Source organism: Ascaphus truei, chromosome 3 (genome assembly GCF_040206685.1).
Source record: "Ascaphus truei isolate aAscTru1 chromosome 3, aAscTru1.hap1, whole genome shotgun sequence".
Lineage (NCBI taxonomy): Eukaryota > Metazoa > Chordata > Amphibia > Anura > Ascaphidae > Ascaphus > Ascaphus truei.
The window spans coordinates 56,696,159-56,716,561 of NC_134485.1; the positions used below are offsets into that span (position 1 = coordinate 56,696,159).

A 20,403-nucleotide genomic window follows, 5' to 3' on the forward strand; every position below is an offset into this window, starting at 1 on the left:
AATTAATAAACGTGTAAAACATTGCAAAACTTTTGGTAAATTGGTGCACTAAATTAAAACTTGGTTAGCTATAGACCATAAGAGCCATTGACTTAATTTTTAAAACGAATTCCTATAGCACCAATTTTGTACTTTTGTCCGTTATGGCATAAAAGACCTTTGACCAAGGTGATTGGTCTTTTATGGTTTTAGTTCCAGATTCATGGGCATTAGATTATATTTCCTGTCTGCAGCCAAATCTCCTTAAATGTCTCCCACAGCTGCAGCCCGGATTATTGTCTTCACTTCTAATTCTATTCCTGTAACTAATTATACCAGACAGGGATGCCCTTTATTTCCCTTATTGTTTTCCCTCACAGTAGCACTATTAGTGAACATGATTAGGCAAAATCGTAATTCCTCAGATCAATCCATATTACATTTCTAATCTCACTTTAAAAAAAAATGATGTTCTTATTCACACAAAACCTATGATATCTCTCCCTGACTTGTGCAGTTAACTTACTGTACATCCTTTGATCTCTTTCCAAATTTCAAATCCAAAGTGGCAGTTCCCTGTGTATGCTTATTTCTATATTTATTTATTTTTAATGTCTATGATTTCACTTTTAGTTTTTCCCTACGGAATAATTTTTTTTATTAAACACTAATTTATTGCTATAAATTGCACACAGAACCTGTTAAGCCCCCTCATTTAGTGACATTAGTAGGTCGATTTAAACAAATAATCAATATATACAGTATGGCTTCCTGGAAAATCCAAAGAAAGAAAAAGACTCCTCTTTGACTTAATACCCATAATACATTGCAATAGTTTAAAACGTTTAATATTATTTACAGATATAAATTGACACTAAATAAACTCCTAACAAAACCTTCAAAATGAACAAAAAAAGGAAAATACAAACTTCTCACACAGAGTTGGGTCAAATTAGACCCTCTATTAGTGTATTTGACTGTGTTGCCGATTAGTAGGGTGTCAATGAATGTTCTTAATAGATATTATCCATAGTTTAATTGCCTAGTACCCAATCTTATCAGAATATTTCTAATAAAAATATAATGTCTCACTTTAATATCTTCCGTTATTGTATCAGTTAGTATGATGTGTGAAAATCAATGTGGTTAGTGTTCGATACTCATTGTAGCCATTATTTCATAAATAGCAGTTGAAGCTGTCCAGCATGAGTTGTCACGTGTATGTAATAGATTGATTTGACACCTCCACAAAAAGAAAGTGGCTAATAAACATACTGTAGGCAAGGAAAAAGGGGATAGTATATATACACGTGAACTGTATACAGACTGTACAATGATGCAAGTGGGCAGCCAGCGATTACAAATCATATACATCATAGGAGGGTAACCTAACATTATGTACCAAGTGTTGGTTACTCTCTGATATTTATACTTTGTGCAGACTGGTATCGATTAGATGTTTGTCTATCTAGAACATATAACACATATTGGAGGAGCCCCAGTTAGACTATTTCACATTAACTGTATACAGATGTGAGCCTACTAGTGTATAGTTCTTTCTACCAGAGGGGTATACTGTAGAGCAGACTTGTCACGGTTACATAGTCTATCACTGCTTCAGTCAAGATTGCAAGGAATATACTTAGAGTTGAGGTGCAGGAAAATAGTTTCTCCTCCGCTTCATTTTTCCTTAATTCCAGTTTTGCGTTATTTTCTCTTCATTTCTCCCCCTTATAAGAGTTTTTTACTGTCTCTTTTGGTCTGAAAGCAGAAAAAGCAGACTTGTCACCGTGACTTCCTTTCCATCAACCTTCCATCAACCTTAAAATAACTGTTTTACTTGTAGCCATGTGTAAAAATGGTGTACATATCTTTCTCATGCTGGCAGTAATCCTGGTAAGTATGCAGGGTTGCCAGTAACGATCATGGAGGTTTGCCCTCAAACCCTGGTGAAGTGTTATATGTAACAAAGGAAGTGACAACATGCTTTGTGTCCATTGTTAGTGACACAGAGGTGGGTCTGTTTCTCGAGTCTATACAAGACACACCACTGCCTAAAGTTAGTGGTTAACAAGGAGAGTTCAAGGTGAAGTGTCTGCAGCAGTTCAAGTCTGCCTGTCAGATACTTCAGTGCAAGCTGATTACACACTGTGACCGGGGACCTGGCCCAGCTGGTGGATCTCCCTTAGGGGAGAGGTGGAAACAACTCTATTACAAGAGGAGGAACCTTCTGAATGGAGTACCTCATGAAAATGCTGTGCTAAGTGACGACCGCAATGAGGGGCAGTCTGCCTATGGAGATGACATTAAAGATGCCCTGGTTCAAAAGATCCCTCCTGTGTGAGTGTGGAGTTATTCCCCAGGAGGATGCACCAAGAAGGAGTTCCCCATCAGATACTTCCCCCTGCTGCTGCAGAGATCCTGATGGGGTAGAGGCGCTGCATCGAATGTGAGCAGGACTCAGAACACTACCTCAGACGCCTGTCATGGTGATACTTCCCCATAACACCCAGCGGGAGACTCAGGAGTCCTGTTACCAGCAGGTGCACCACATATCACACATCCATGTAATTGGGGGATTTTCTTACATATGGGTCAGGATCAGTAGGGCCCAGGGAAAACACCGTTACATACTTATGTGTATCTTATGAAAAATGTACATGTGTTGCCGTCACTGGGAACATTGAAATCAGGTATATCCGCTGTCTGCCCTGGTGTGTGTGTGTGTGTGTGTGTGTGTGGCTGGCGGTCTGTCCTGCTGTGTGGGTGCGTAGCTGTCTTCCCTGGTGTGTGTGTGTGTAGCTATCTGCCCTAGTGTGTGTTTAAGTTACTACTATTGCAGAGGTGCCTCAGCAACAGAGCATTATGAATAGGGATGTCCTGAGAGAAAAAAAAAGGTTGAGAACCATTGGCTTAAATTGTCAGGAACCTAAAAATATAAATCAGATGCAAATCAAAATAGAAATGTCTTGCCAATATTTGAATCCTAATCACTCTTCCTAAATCCAATTATAACAGTATTAGAAAAAATCTTGAATCAAATATTAGAATGATGGTACTACATACAGTACTTTATTTTCTTTCTTGCTCTCTCATTTGAGGATATAATACAGCGACATTATAAAGAGTTGGTGCATAGCAACAACTTTAAGAAAAAAACACAATAATATATTTAGAAATAGAACCATTATACCTGAAAATATTAAGCAAATATGCAGTTCCTTCAGCTGTACTGTAGATCAACATGAATACCCAAAAGTAGTACGATTTGATCAGAAATTTTCCGGCACCTTACAGAGCATTCATAACATAAAGGGTCTTCCAATAACAGACTGTGGGGCCTATGCTATAAGCCTGGATAAGGCACTTATCAAGACCTTTTTGCCAAAAAAAACCCTACTGCTATTCAGTAGGCATCGATAAGTGGCCAATAAAAGCCTTTATCTGTATTTTATTTGTTTTATTAAAAAAAATATCGCCAGGCCAGCTGCGATAAGCCACTTATTGGCAGGTTTTCACATTCGTGCAATCCTAGTAGCCTCGAGTAGGTTATCGGGGCTAATCGAGGCTCTAGAATGGAGATTTCCTCTGAAAAACCTCCCACCAGGAGAAGGTGTCGTGAATGTGGTGAGACAGGATTTAGGGGGAAAAATGCATTTTTTCTTGCCTCGGATTGATGCCAGGAGTTTCCAGAGCTGATACCCATTAAATCAGCACTGGAGGCCCCCGGCATGAATCCTATGCATTAAAAATGCATTTACAGGCAACTTCATTACTTAAGCGGCTAACCACTAAGTCAATGAATGGGTTAACCCCTCCCGCAACCACCCACCAAGGGCAAAATACCCCCTTCACCCGCCCCCGTTACTCACAATAAACACAAATTCCCACCTCCTATACCTTACATGATTGATACCAAAGGCTGTGGGTGTCTGTGGGTCCTCAGGTGGTCCTCGCGTGTGTCCGGGGGCCCTCGGGTGGTCCCCGCAGGTGTCCGGGGGTCCTCAGGTTGTTCCCACAGGTGTCTGCGGGCCCTTGGGTGGTCCCCACGGGTGTTGGGGGGCCGTCGCTGGTCTGTGGTACGAATCCTGTGCAAAAATATTTTTTTGCAATACATTGAAATAAATACACATTTTTAAATATATAAACCTTTTTGGTGCTCCATGGCATAGCTAGCATGTCATGGGGTCTGGCACATTGGAGACCCTAAGACGTATGTAGCCATGTATTCTTTTTGGCTGCTAATCTGCCCTGCCTAATACACAACCCTGGTACCAACACAGGCAGTGTTAGGATAATCCGGGTTTTCCCCTGGAGTAAGCAGATCCCTTGAGTGATGGGGGGGGAGGGGAGCGCGGGACTAGGCCTGTGTTCAGCCCTATCAGGGGTTCAGACCTTGGACCCTCCATCTGGGTACATAAGGGGCTGCACCACCTAAATTTGGGAGTTCTCCTTCCCTTGTAGAGAGAGAGTTACAGGGAGTGTGAAGTCAGGGCTTTGACCACCTTCCATCCTCTCCCTTAGAGGAGTGGAACAACTACCCCTCATCCCACCAGGGGATGAGGAGAGAGCAGAGGATAGACCCCTGGGGCCTCAAGCCTCCTGGGTTGTTTCCAGGGACCATTCAGAGGAGGGAAGAGAAGTGTACCATGTATGCTGTTACCCTGTTGTGTGAAGAATACAGCCGCTCCTGTAAATTTATACTCCGGTCTGAGACTACAATTAATCAGGGGAGTATTAAAAAGAGTTCTCCTGCAGGGATTGCATCCAGTGCTGCTGGAGATGGAGGCACCGCACCAGTGAGAAAGAACCAAGCATCACCCAAAAGCCTGTCCTGACTTCCCCACTAACAATGGTTTGTTAGAGGGTGTGGGAAAAACTTGTTACACGTAATAGCCAAGTGTGGGCTTTTTCCTTCTTTGCATGGGGAGAGGACGGAAAAGGTTACTCCTCTTCGGTTCACATAATCCGTAATGTCAGGATCATGTCTTTGCTTCTGGCATTAATAATGGTACAGTAAGTAAAACATTTCCAAGGCAGCCAGACCCACTCAATAAGTGTATACAATAACAATAATTCCTTATGTAACACCCCTATCAGCCCCCCATTCCCCCCCCCCCCCCCCAACCTCCCCTGGCTGCAGGAGATAGGGTGTACACAAATTCAGTCTCTCCTTGCACTGCAGACAGGGTTTGTACCTGCTTCAGCATAGTGTAGATCAGTCAGTTTTTATCTTTAGTCTCAGGGCTTATCTGGTGGATCCAGGCCAAGGCTTGTAGTGAGGAGTAGAATAAGTAGAAAATGGCGCCAGGAACTTTTAACAGAATGCTTGCTTTTAATGTCAGCAGGATCAGCATACCAAACAGCGTAGACAGGACAGGCTTTCAGTATCTCTCTCATGCAGTTCCCTGTTTGCCTGCAGTTCCTCCCAGGACTCAACTTAACCCTGGATAGGAGTGGATTAGGCTCAGCCCCAAATCCCTACTTAAACCTGGGCTATAGCCCTGCTCCCTACACCAGGCACCTAGGACTCACTCCACCAGCCCAGCACAGAACCACCTCTCTAGGGTGGGTCCCCACCTTATATACCCAGGGGGTGTAAACCTTTCCCCCTCTCTGTCTCTGGGCAAAACATGCTGTAGCAAGTCTGTCACCCCACCGGTCACATGACCTATTAGAACTCTCCAGGCACTGCCTGACAAGCATGTGCCTGGTGATTGCAACAATGTAACTTAGCTCTGAGCCAGCTCACATGCAGGACCGTGTCCAAGGGGTTTAACCCCAACACTGCCAGCAGTGGCCATAGCCTACATTCTAAAAGGGGCCTGATTTTAGCAAGGGAACTACACTTAAATAACACAACACATAAGTGGAGGAAAACAAGGCCACAGCTTTATTATTTTAAAATAATTAACATATATTACCTTACAAGATCAAATCAGTTAAAACACTGTATTTATTTTTAGATGTCACCACCTGGTGTACCAGCCCAATGGCTATTTCAGAATCCACTGGGCACAATTGGAGTCCATTAACATGACCTGCCACTCTAGCCAAGCTTAGAATACCCACCCAATGACACGGATCAGACAAGAGACCCCAGGCTCACATAAACTGTGGTACTTTAAAATAAAGTAATACAAAGGAATATATATACTGTTTGCGTAACTGCGTTTGACCCGCTAAAAAGCTAAGGCGCAGGGGGGGGGGGGGGGGTTGGCTGCAGCGACGGCACTGTGTGGGAGGGGTTCCATGCTTTTCAATGGGACCTCCAGCAGCGGCAATCCTTCTGGGACATACACATTGCGCTAGCATGAGAAGTGGCTATTGCTTTTAATCAGCTGCACTCAAGATGGGGGTAGGGGCATCACGTGTTTCACCTTCTGGAGTACACCTAACATTGGCTACACTTGTAGGTTGGATAGTCTTATCTTGTTTATGTATGTAGTAGCCATTATACACATACAAAGATGGGCTTAAGGCTACCCTGGGGTAGGTGATACAAATTTGCGCTATATTTGGGTGGTAGATTGATATGACCATGTGTCAGCGTTTAGTGAGTAGCATGTTAACTGGTAATTAGCCATTAATTCTTCATTTGCATACATTTGTTTGGTCATTTGAGATATTGTTGTTAAATTTAACGCTAATTTAGTTTTAGTTAGTTGCTTGTTTTGAACATAGTTAGAAGTTAAAGTACATTTAGTTTTAGTAGCATAGTTACTGTAAGTGAGTTTGTTCATTTAATTACTGTAACTTGCATAGATGTAGCTGGCGGTAGCAACTGCAATTCTTAATGCGTCAGCCTCGTGCAAAAAAGAGGTAGGGCTAACGTGCCAGCGGGTTTAATAATGTCTGCTACATCTGTAGTTAATTGTTTGACATGTTAACTATTTTTTTTTTAGTTATACAGTTTTTTTCCCAGTGTTAATGTAATTATTTCTATTTTATTTAATTTTACAGATGTTTTTATAAATGTTATTTTATTTTCTCTTAGTGTTCATATAATTTAGGAGGTGAAACCACTTCCACTTTCCCCTAAGAATAGAGCCCTATCATCCTGTTGTGGTCATAATTTAGCCATGGGAACTGTGCATGGTTCAGGAAAAGGTGAGTGCGTGGCTGTGTGAAGAATCACCATACTGGAAGATCACCTTTGATGCATCATCCACAGTGTATCTGCAACACAAGCAAATATGGAAGAGGGACACATTCAGAACATCATCATGAGTCTTTCTTCTCCCGAGACCCTTAGAATAGATATTATTGGGTGGCCATACGGATGTTGCAAACCTTACCAAACCTTGAGTTGCCGCAACCGTTTTTTTCTCCCATAAAAGCATATGAAATCCACATTTATAGGGATTTCTCACTAACGCTTAAAACCAATTACTTATATTTTTCTGGAATACTTTATTTTTCAAATCAACTACAGTGTGACCATCAACATTTTTACCACTCACACAGTATCTTGGTAGCCAGAGACTAAATATCAACTTAATCCCCTTTAGAAAATTCCCTTAAACAAAGTGTCAGGCCTCCCTTGTAAATCAATATTTTCAAGATCGCTATTAACATTAACTGTAGAATAAACCCAAACTTGACGAACATTCCCTTCTCAACTTGGCCAATTAACATTAATATTTCCAGGAACCTGCATGGAATAGTTGAATTCGGCACTACTAATATTACCACTTTCAAACTGTAGTAAAAATGATTTAAAAGCATGTACAAATGAAACATTATTACTAGAATCCACAGCTTGAGAAGCATCAAACATACCTGCCAAACCTACTGAACATGAGAATCAATAAGGATTGGTCTGAGCAAAGGATTGCGAAAAAATACAGTATGCAACTCTTGAATTTTGCAAGTGTATAGTTTGCATTTTAAACATTAATAGTTGAAAAAGAGGAGGAAAATCTGAATATCCACACATAACTGATATATCGATATGTAAATACAGGTTCAAATTAATCTACTGGTTCGTGAATGTAATCGGCCCTTAAATGTTCATCAGTAAAATTACTGAAAGCTGTATCTAAACACTCCTTCCTCCTCCTCTTAACATGTTAGGATTAGTCATAACTTCTTTTGAGTCAAACATTCCCCAGATAATACCCAGGAAAATGTCTTATTACAGTTTGTCTAATGCGTCTCCTACCACACTGACTCATTACTGGTGCTCTTGCTGTTGTAACAGTTTTTCCTCTGGCTACTGAAGTCACTGCAGGATTTCTTTTTGACAGCACAAATTCTCCTCTCTCCATCTTATTAGGTTAGGTCCCCGCTTCGTGCTGCAGCGCCCGCTATGGGGCCGGGCCCACTACAAGGGGTGGCCGCCACGCTGTGCGGCCAGTTTTTCCTGAAGACAGGAAAATTGATCTCAATACTGGTGACGAGCGCGGTGGCCATGCCCCTGGCGGTTCAGCCAATGAGGGCGAACCTGCCCGGTGACATGGCCGTGCCCCCCACCACGCCTGTCATGCCCCCCCCCCCCCCAGTCTTTCGCCCTGCAGCTCACTGCAGACGGGGATCAGAGCTGCACGCACCTGCCAGGCTGGTGCAGTGCAGACAGTGGGGCCGTAGCCTTAGGCCGAGCTCACGGTGGCGGCGTCGCTACGTGCACGCGCTTGCGTCTGTGTGTGCTTCAAGGACTCTTACCCGATTGTCTAAGGAAGTTCCTCAAGTGCCCGCAGTGCTGCGCACGTCAACTCAGCTGCATTTTGCCACCAAAGCAAAAAAATTAAATTGCGTGCTGCAGTCGGGTGACGTCAGCGTCACATGAGCTGGTTCAGCCAATGAGGGCGAACCAGCTCCGTGATGCGTCCGTGATGCGTCCGTGACACCCCCGATCGCCGCGACCCATCTCCTGCAGCTAGCACACGCATCTCTGGGCTGCAGGAGGGCGCACGCACCCGAGCCGCCACTGTGAGCATGGCCTTACAATGCTTCCTCTTTGACAACTCATTGCACAAAGCTGATTACTCTTCATCCAATCAGCACCACAGGGCCACCTCTTCTCCCTCAGCCTTGGCGTCTCCACTTAGAACATCCATACTGTATGTTAGGGTATCCTTTAATTATGAGGATTCATGTTATAACATACCATATTTTTTTACCGGGCTAAGAGTAAAACAAAACTTAAAGTAATTGTTTATAGTAATTGCTATAAACGGAATAACACCCAAAAGCCCTGATGAAGTTCAAACATTTTCCTTTGAGACAGAGTATCTGAATTAAATCTGAGTAAAACAAATGTTATTAAAAGAGGCCTAGAGATCCATACCTGCTCATTTATAGCTTCATTCTTTAAAAAGATCTAGTGCCTGGTTCTTACAAAGATTTACCAAGGAACACCTGGCTTCATGAAGACATTCATGAGTTTGTCCTCTGCTGGGAGTTTGCTTGTAGTAAGTTCATATTGTATATACTGTAGACTATAAATCACAGATTTCACTGATGGGATGAATAAAATGGCAACTCCATCAACACCTGTTTGTAAGTTTAAATAAACAACGGTATATTTAGTTTTTATACAGCACAAACTCTGAGCCATGAGTCACATTAAATAAGAAGCAGGAAGAATCATTTATTGGTATCACGATAATCCCCACTATGACTAAAGAATTGTACATTGCTTAAAACTACATTCACCCGACTGTGTTGCCGAAGTCAGGACTAAGCCGCCTGCAGCGCCGCCGCACAAAACTATGGTGACTTCCATTCAAGGAGGGGTAACTGTGAACAGAGGGGGACTGGGAACAGTGATCCGCCCTGCATCTGTACTGTATTGGCTTAGTACAATTACAGATGCTTTTGTTTTCCTCAAGTTGTTTAGTACATTTTCACTTCACATGCATGCTCCGGTCCCATTGCGTACGTTAATGCGGGGTATGCCTGTATACAGTTGTGTGAAAAAGAAAGTACACCCTCTTTGAATTCTACGGTTTTACATATCAGGACATAACAATCATCTGTTCCTTAGCAGGTCTTAAAATTAGGTAAATACAACCTCAGATTAACAACAACACATGACATATTACACCGTGTCATGATTTAACAAAAATAAAGCCAAAATGGAGAAGCCATGTGTAAAAAACTAAGTATACCTTATTATTCAATAGCTTGTAGAACCACCTTTAGCAGCAATGACTTGAAGTAATTGTTTTCTGTATGACTTTTAGTCTCTCACATAGTTGTGGAGGAATTTTGGCCCACTCTTCTTTGCAACGTTGCTTCAGTTCTTTGAGGTTTGTGGGCATTTGTTTATGCACAGCTCTCTTAAGGTCCAGCCACAGCATTTCAATCGGGTTGAGGTCTGGACTTTGACTGGGCCATTGCAACACCTTGATTCTTTTCTTTTTCAGGCATTCTGTTGTAGATTTGTTGGTGTGCCTGGGATCATTGTCCTGTTGCATGACCCAATTACGGCCAAGCTTTAGCTGTCGGACAGATGGCCTCACATTTGACTCTAGAATACTTTTGTATACAGAGGAGTTCATGGTCGACCCAATGACTGCAAGGTTCCCAGGTCCTGTGGCTGCAAAATAAGCCCAAATCATCACCCCTCCACCACCGTGCTTGACAGTTGGTATGAGGCGTTTGTGCTGATATGCTGTGTTTGGTTTTCGCCAAACATCTCCACTTTGGTCTCGTCTGTCCAAAGGACATTGTTCCAGAAGTCTTGTGGTTTGTTCAGATGCTTTCTCCTGGCAACCCTTCCAAACAAACCATACGTGTTCAGTCTTTTTCTAATTGTACTGTCATGAACTTTAACATTTAACATGCTAACTGAGGCCTGTAGAGTCTGAGATGTAACTCTTGGGATTTTTGCAATTTCTCTGAGCATTGCACGGTCGGACCTTGGGTGAATTTGCGGGGACGTCCACTCCTGGGAAGATTGGCAACTGTCTTGAATGTTTTCCACTTTTGAATAATCTTTCTCACTGTGGAATGATGGACTTTAAGTTTTTTGGAAATGGCCCTTCCCAGATAGATGGGCAGCAACAATTGCTTCTCAAAGATCATTGCTGATGTCTTTCCTCCTTGGCATTGTGTTAACACACACCTGAATGCTCCAGACCAGCAAACTGCTAAAACTTTGGCTTTTATAGAGGTGGTCACACTTGCTGATGATCAATTAATCAAGGGCATTTGATTAGCAGCACCTGTCTGCTACTTAGCATCTTAATTCCTATGGAAGCAGTAAGGGTGTACTTAGTTTTTCACACATAGCTTCTCCATTTTGGCTTTACTTTTGTTAAATAAATCATGACACGGTGTAATATGTCAAGTGTTGTTGTTCATCTGAGGTTGTATTTACCTAATTTTAAGACCTGCTAAGTAACAGATGATTGTTATTATGTCCTGATATGTAAAACCATAGAATTCAAAGAGGGTGTCCTTTCTTTTTCACACAACTGTATGTGTATCATATTCTTCAGCACTTGTTGATTAACTGCTGTATGAAGGCCTCCACAGTTACCGTAGTTGATGATCTATCTATCTATCTATCTATCTATCTATCTATCTATCTATCTATCTATCTATCTATCTATCTATCTATCTATCTATCTATATCTATATATCATCATCAGCCCTTGTCAACCCACTGCTGGAGGAAAGTCTCCACAAGGATCTTCCAGGTACTGCAGTTACAAGCCTCTCTTCTCCATGTTGCTCCAACATATTTTCTGATTTCATCCTCCCATTTTACTTTTGGTCGTTGTCTCGTGCTTTTTTAATCTCTATTGTAATCCAGTCCAGTACCATCTTTGTCCAATAATGGTAATTTCTTTACGGGATATATCTGGCCCACTGCCATTTTACTTTCTTCACCCTTGTGATGATGTCACATACTTTTGTTTGGTGTCGAACCCATTCATTCTTATCCCTCTCTCTTGAGGTAATATCCAGCATATATCTCTCTACTTCTTTGCGTTGTCTGAAGCTTCTGAATTATCTTTGTATTTAGGGTCCAAGGTTCACATCCATATGTGAGCACGGGAAGAATACACTGGTCGACAACTTTCATCTTGAGGCACAGTGGAAGCTTCTTGAAAGAGGCGTTACTCTTTGCAAAAGGGGTTTGCCTGAAACGCCTTAGAGTGTGTTTCTGTTCCCCGTTACTATGTTGCTCAATAAATAACTTTTAATTTTATCAGCATTGGTTCTGGCCCCGTTTTTACAGCTGTGCACCGCTTCCCATCTTTGGATTTCTTCCCTGCTATGACTGATCGGCGTGATGCACGCAAGGACAAAAAGCAGCTGTATGTGAGTACTGTCTCTCCCCCTTAAAACAGGATGAGTTGCTGACCGGTAACAGTGCTGTTTATGGAGAGCATTTGTCTGGTGGAGTACTGCATTGATGTGATACATTCAAACTAATAACTGTCTCCACCTTATGGACGATTATAGCTACCTGTGTTCATATTATATTATATATACAGCACTGGGTCCAGTACTTCACTCAGCATTATTTGGCTTCTTTTACACACTATCAATGTGTGCAATTTCAACATTTATTCTTATTATATGTTTCAATCACACTGAGCACTGCTACTTGGAACTTTGTGTCTAAACTATCTATCTGAAGCTTCTTGAAATATTGTAATTTCTTATAAAAATGTGTTCACTCCCAATTAAGCGATTACTATACCAAGACAAATTTCCCTAACCAATTCCAATCTGGCTTTCGCCCCAAACACTCCACGGTAACTACCCTGCTAAAAGTGTGCATTTAAATCCAGAGTAGAAAGGAACTGGGACCACTCACTGGTGCAATATTCCTAGGTTTTGCAAAGGCTTTTGCTACTGTTGATCATGTTATCTTATACAAACAAACTACCTAAAAAATACTCTCTACAAGTGCTAACCTAAACCAAATAATGTGAAGTGCAATGAAAATGATTAATGATAGAAATTTGATTCAAAACTAATCAGTGAATGGTGAAGTGATCATTAACTGAAAACGAAGAGCTGCCAAGGGGAACCTCATAAAACAGATGATCCCAGGACCTGTTGGACAATATAACAAACACAAAATATGCGTTCCCCGGCGCTAGTGAATAAGATAGTGTCCAAGATACCGTAGTCCAAATGTCAGTCCTTAGATATGAGACAAAATCCAGATGGGATGATGGAATCACCAAGAAATGTCTTAGACGAGTGGGGGTGTCCCTGTAGGAATCTCTGAGGGTACTCTGGGAAATAAACAGAGGACACACCAATTGCGCAGTACTTAATGCAAGGACACTTATCTAAAACATAAGAAACCCTACTTACAAGAGGTTAATCTTGCTCAGAGAGGGGATAGAATCTGTGCTTGTGCCACGTCTTCACCTCGATCTTCCACGGACCCCACGTGGTCTGACCGGATGGTTCCCCTTCAGTTTGTATTCAAGGCTCACGGGGCACACAAATGGCAGCAACACCCGATGATAAAGGGACAGGGACACAGCCTAGTGTAATATGTAACTACACTTTTAATGAAAGATAAAAACAACAAACTACCCACGCTTACTATGTGTATAGGTAGCCAAACAACTTACGAATGCCGTCCGCAACCTGTATCCAACCCGAAATGCACGGAGACCAGCTGACTAGCATGCACGAGAACTCCCGTGACTCGCCGTTGGTGATGTAAGCGGTAGGTGTCTCTTCTCGGGCGGCTACGGTGGCGGAACAGGCACACACAACTCTAAGCTCCTCCTCCCTATGCATTTCGTGACGGAACGTCACTTCCTCAGGGGCTGGTGGAGCTTAGTAGGAACATTACTTATATACATAAAAAATGAAGGCACTTCCCACAAGGGGCGGATGCGTTCAAGTGACTGACAGGCTGTGTTGCAGACATAAACATCTATTTGAAAACAGATCGCTGATCGGGTCAATTAAGTCTTATAACACATGACTGTGAATACACAAAAACATTACATGTAATTTATGCTAAAAAACATAATCAAGCATAATAAAATACAGATAAAAATAAGGTGAAAATAAAAATGAGAATGCATTAAAACATAAGTTTTCATACATGCAATGAGTGAAATTGTAGGATCCATACTAATAATTTATGGATCTTTTAAAAAGGCTGCTAGGTCAAATTCGATATTGAGTCCCAGGGAGGATAAGGTTTTTAACACATAAATCTAGTAACTTTCATGTCTAAATCCAGTAACTTTCACGTCTGGACACCGTGTTTAGCCTATCACCCCCGCGCCAATTTGTTTTCCGATTATCAATGCCCATGCAGGTGAGGCCGTCTGGATTTTGGTTATGTTTCAATTTAAAATGGTTAGAGACACTATGTGTCTCTAGACCTCTCTTGATGTTATATACATGTTCAGCGAAACGTCGCTTTAGAGGTCTCCCAGTCCGGCCAACATATTGTAATCCGCATGGACATTGTAAAAGATAAACGCAAAATTTAGTCTTACAGTTAATAAATGTTTCAATATCGAAACTGATGCCAGTAACATTGGATTTAAATTGTTTACTTTTTTTTACTGTATCTACACCCAATACAATTGTGACTGGTGTAATAACCTTTAAGGTCATTAAGCCATGTGACATGGCGGTCCCTAAGATTATCAATGGGACAGCTTGGGGACAGCGTGGACTTTAAATTCCTAGCTCGTCTATAGACTATTTTACACTGGCGACACACTTTATTCGAGCTTGGCTAGTCCCACGAATTCGGGTATACCCGGGTGTATTGAGGTTTGTGACTGTTTTCTGCCCGAGTACATTGAGTTATTTTCCAAGCAGGGATTGAAGCATTTTATTCCCGCTGGCTGCAATACTGCACAGTATATATATATAAACTGCATTACAATTCATGAATTTATGCCATCTGGTAGACACGCGAAGCATTGCAGCCTATTAAATCCTAATCATTATCATTTAACAGATCAGCCGCCCATCAGCCAGGCATGAACCCAGGCTGGGAAGGCAAATGCAACGGGGCTTGTCAGAGGTTAGGAGCGGCGCATTCCAGGTATCTGCCAGGTACATACTGGGTATTTGCTCGAATAAAGTGTGTCGGTGCAGTAGGTCTGTTAGGAAGGCAAGTTTTTAAAATTGGATCTCTGTGAAGAATCCCTCAATGTTTCCTAAACACTTGGGATATGACGGGGGCTAGACCACTATATTGAGTTATGAACATAGGAAATTGTCCCTGATCTTTCGGGCTTGGTTTAATTGCTGCCTCCTTTGAGACGATGGTGGCGCTATCAATATTATCTACTACAGAAATAGCTAGGTCTAGATCTCGCCTTTTATAGTCTCTTTCTAGGAATTTATCTTTAAGATCATTCACTTGTTGTTTGTATATTAAATCATTGGAACAATTCCTTTTGATTCGCAGGGCTTGACCCCTGGGGATATTCTTAAGCCACTTAGGGTGGTGATGGCTAGATGCCAATAAATATGTATTGGCATCTACTTCTTTGTGGTAAGTCATGGTCTGTATGGTATTATTTTCTATATAAAGGGAGAGATCAAGGAAGTTAATATTAGTTCTATTGTGATTAAAGGTGAATCTCAAATTAAGAGTATTGTCATTAAGATAGTTCTGAAATTGTTCAATTGTTCAAACGGACATAAATAGATTTGCATAACTGGGTGCAAACCTGGTGCCCATAGCAGTGCCGCATGTCTGGAGGTAGAAGTCATGGTAATAGCTGAAATAGTTGTAGGTTAAGATGAATTTAATTCCATCTATAATGAATGATCTCAATTTATCATCTATATTGACATCTTTTTCAAGGACTCTCCTAATGGCATCAAGTCCCAACTATCTATGATGGTATATAATAGTGAGACTACATCACATGTGACCCAACCCAGTTCGTCCGTCCAGACAAGACCCTGTATTGTGGTTAACACATGCGAGGTGTCTCTTAGATATGAGGGGACCTGAATGACATACTTTTGAAGGAGATGGTCCAAGAACTGGGAAAGATTTGAAGTGAGGGAACGAATGCCAGATATTATAGGACGACCAGGGGACTGTGTGAGATTCTTGTGGATCTTGGGGATGAAGTAGAAAACCGGAATCCTGGGTTGCTCAATTGTCAGGAATTCCAGTTCCCGTTTAAATATAATTTGAACCCGAAGACCCTGATCCAAGAATGCCAACAACTCATTTTTAAAGGGGATTGTTGGATTTGCTTCCAATTTCAGATAAGTGGTATTGTCACCTAAAATTCTTTGTGACTCCTCCTCATAATAAGAGGAGTTCATCACCCCCCCCCCCCTATCTGCCGCTTGATGACAATATAATAAATATATAATAAATACCTTGAACGCAACAAAGATATTGTCATCAAGGCGGCAGATAAGGGGGGGGTGCAAGGGAGCTTCAATACACATGTATGCAGATGACACAATCTTATACTGTATGCACACAGCCCTAGCCCTAGCCTCTCAGACCTTGAACACATACTTCAATCTGACTTTTTGGGACTTCAAAATTGGATTTCCCAAAACAAATTATTTTTAAACACTGACAAGACTGTAACAGTGGTATTTGGGACCAAGGCTAAATTTTTAAAGCTTCCAATGACTGAGCTCCAGAACCAATGCTAAAACCACCCTAACTCCTGTTACTAGTTTTAAATACTTGGGCATATGGTTTGACTCGTATTTACCATTTGGGATGCACATTGATATCCTGACAACCAAAACCTATGCCAAACTAGGAATACTTTATAGGAACAAATCCTTACTAAGTCTGCTAGTCAGAAAGCGTATCGCACAGCAGATGCGAATGCCAATTATCGACTATGGGGACATAGTATACAGCTCAGCACACCAACCTTAGCAAACTTGATACCCTCTACAATTCAATATGCCGTTTTGTTCTCCAATGCAACTACAACACACATCACTGTGAAATGCTTAAAGAACTAGATTGAAGGCAAGAAAGGAAAGATGAACATTGGATCTAAACTCAAGGGTTGACCAAATACTTTCTGGGCAAGCTACTCATCTATTTGAACAGGCTCCTCACCCCTACCACATGCAGAACTTATCATCTGAGATCTGACTCCAAAAGAATGTTCTTGGTCCCAAGGTTCAGCAAAGTATCTGGCCGCTCCTCTTTCTCTTACCGTGCTCCCAAAAACTGGAACAATCTACCAGAGACTCTCACAGCCGCCACCAGTCTAAATTCGTTCAAAACTAAAGGTGTCTCACATTTTAATCTGGTCTGTAACTGTTGCATACATCTATAATATATTATCTCTAACCGTGCATGCAAAGTCTTGTATATAATGAATATCCTGTTCACTTATGGAACTGTATTTGTAACCATGTATTATTTGTCATCTTAACTCTATACCCAGGACATACTTGAAAACGAGAGGTAACGCTCAATGTATTACCTCCTAGTAAAACATTTTATAAATAAATACGCTCCATCCTATCTTCATTCTCCTATTGATTTCAACAAAAAGGTTCACATCCATTGTTATTTGCTGGCCATGTTAGACATAGTCTTTGACTTCTTCTAGTTCTACTAAATTTATTTCAATCTTTGCAGAGTTGACACAATTGTTGAACATCACTTTGGACTTGCTGAGGTTCATATGGAGGCCCACAATCGTACATGCTTCGGGTAGTTCTCCAATTTGTTGGTGGGTTCCTTCTGGACTTGTGGAAAAAATAAATCGTAGGGTACTCAAATATTCACCATTGCTTTTGATTCCTTTTTCTTGCATAATCTCATAGTAATGGGTGAGGAAAGTGCACTCCAGTAGGAGATAAAGGGAGGTGCATGGTAAAGCTAGATAGCTATGTAAGCAAAGATAGGACCAGCACTGCTCTAATATTCATTATTTATGTTACGGTTATCAACGTTTTGGTCCCCCACAGGAGCTTTGACAAATAACAAGGTATTGTATCACACAGATGAAGGACACCCATTGCTATTATGTGGTACGGCATTTAACACAGTCAATGAAATGTCTCGGCTCTCAATACTAAGGTTAAGTGATTCTGCATAATGTGCGATTAGGCAAATAACCAGTGAGGGGAAATAGGAACTGCAAGAATAATAGCTAGAATTGAGCTTATTCTGTCATCAATTTTTCTTATGAAACATATTCACCTACACGACTCAGATAAAAATGTCCCTCCTGTTTCCATTGCAGAATTGTGTCAATATATTTTCCTATAAGGGTTGGCTTTTCACAGTTTTATAGACTTCTATTTAATAAGGTCACAGGGATGGCACGTGACATTTATTACTTTATGAGAAAACCTCGTCTTGATTCTAATTTAATGTTTAAACTATTTTTTCTATTCAACACTTGCAGCGGTTTTAAATGAGTCCTTCAAAATCATTAAAGGCTGAGTAAAACAGAAAAACGAAATGGCTCATAATTTCTAGGGCAAGGTCAGTATGACATGAGCCCTTCTTGTACAGCCAAAATGCTGCACTGGAGAGAAAAGTACTGGATTCTGATTTAAGCCAAAACCTACTTTTGTTTATATTAATGCTCCTTCGTTTTTACTATTGCCAGAGTGCACTAAAATGGGTGGTAAAATAGAACAGTAAGTTTGGTGCTAGGAGAAAATGTATCTGGCACCAGCGTCACATTGCAGTGTAAAGTTAATTCAATATGGACAGGAAGAAAAAATAGGTCCAGAAATAAAATATGCAACTTTTAGTCTTTTAAATACAATAGTGGTACTCAGCTACACCATCTACTATACTTGAATCATTGTTTCTCATGTAGATGTAAGAGACATTATTGCCCCTGTTAACGCGAGCTAACTTGCAAAATATCATGTAATCTCTTTAACCATTGATTTAAATAGCACTGCTGTTAAATAAAGCATCAGTGTTAACACAACACATCGCGGTAACTGGTGCAGTAACATCTGCTACAGCTGTACATTTTGTATGTGCAGGTAAACTAGGAGGTGGTGGTGGTGTAGGTTAGGGGTGCTTAAATCCAGTCCTTGAGACTCCCCCAACAGGTCAGATTTTAAGGATATTCCAGCTTCAGCACAGGTGGCTCAATCAGTGGTTCAGTCTTCGACTGAGCCACCGGTGCTGAAGCAGGGATACCCTGAATGCAACCTCTTGTTGGGTCTTGAGGACTGGAATGGAGCACCACTGGTGGTCTAGGTGACGCCATGGGTTAAGAGCATTTTGTCAATCTACTGCGAGCAAGAAACTGAAAGGTGAGCAAAGCAAACAGCAAACTTTTCTGTCTTCCCAAAATAGCCCATAACAGCACGTCCCACTATGGTAGATACTTTCAACTAACATTTTACAAAATTGTACACATTTATCACAAGTTTGCAGACTTTTGTTTGGTAGCTTATATAGGTACTTACTAAATAGCTCAGTGTTGTTTATTATTTATAAGTAGTGATTTGCATTCTGTTTCTGCCTTGAAGAAAGAAATTACATTTAATCTAAACAAGATGCACCTACATTGTAATTGGTAAAAAGGGATGAAAATATTCTATCGCAGAGACCATAGTGCAAAAACAAAAATCTCAATAGCTTATTTTTTAGCTATTTGAAGGCTATTCAACATGTCCCAGCCTTCTGAAAATTAGACACTGTGCATGGTCCCACATAGGAGTATATTACGTGGTAACTGTTAGTTCATATTCCCTTCTGTTTAATTTCATCTAGAAGAATCAATCTGTAGTTGTATTTTTATTTGTAACCAACATTAACATCTTTTTTGATTTCATTTCTTTATTTACCTTGTTTATATACATTGTGGACCAGACAACATACCTTAAATATTTGTTATTTGGTACACAGGGCACTCATCAGGACATCTAGGGTACCAGTTATAGAGAATGTCATTTTAACGATCACCTGTGGAGCTTGCATATTCAGCATATATTTAATAATTTGCATAAAAAAATAAGTACTTGGAAAATCTCTTTCATTTCCTTCATTGCAGCAATACTTTGCTGGCTCTTTCAGCACTTAAGTGGGATGTGTAACAGTTTAGTTGTCAATCACAATAATGATTTTGTTATGCACCCTTCTATGGGATCTGATTTGAAGCATCATTTAATTTTATTCACTCCTCCAGATAGCTCTTAGATTGTAATATCTTCAATAATGACCAGTAAAATAAGCACATTTCCAAAAAATATTGCAGATTGTTTTCACCGTTATTCAATTTCAGCAGTAAAAATGTGTGCATTTTGTTCTAGACTAGTAATAATGAATGCAGTTAATGCATTATTATCTGTTTATACAGTCCTGTAGTCGTAAAAAAAAACCAGTGGGTATACTGTACCATGCTACCTGAGGGATCACATTTTGTAAAGCCCTACCTCCAAATAAAAACGCAAAATAAATCTAGCGTTTCCCTTGGGTCCCCGTATTAGGGGCCTTGCGAGCACGCCCCCTCTCACACACCTCCTCGCCCCCTCTAT

General features: G+C 41.0%; 1 protein-coding gene and 1 long non-coding RNA gene across 7 annotated transcripts in view; one reads left to right on the forward strand and one right to left on the reverse strand.

The window, feature by feature from the left end:
• The window catches only part of EPHA6 (EPH receptor A6), an 833,380-nt gene that overhangs the window by 350,333 nt on the left and 462,644 nt on the right, over positions 1–20,403 (forward strand). The window lies entirely within an intron of this gene.
• On the reverse strand, positions 810–5,603 carry LOC142491446 (uncharacterized). The gene is made up of 3 exons (XR_012800402.1): positions 5,178–5,603; positions 3,871–4,067; positions 810–1,740 (listed from the first exon to the last, which is right to left on the reverse strand). It is a non-coding gene; the product is annotated as an uncharacterized LOC142491446 (long non-coding RNA).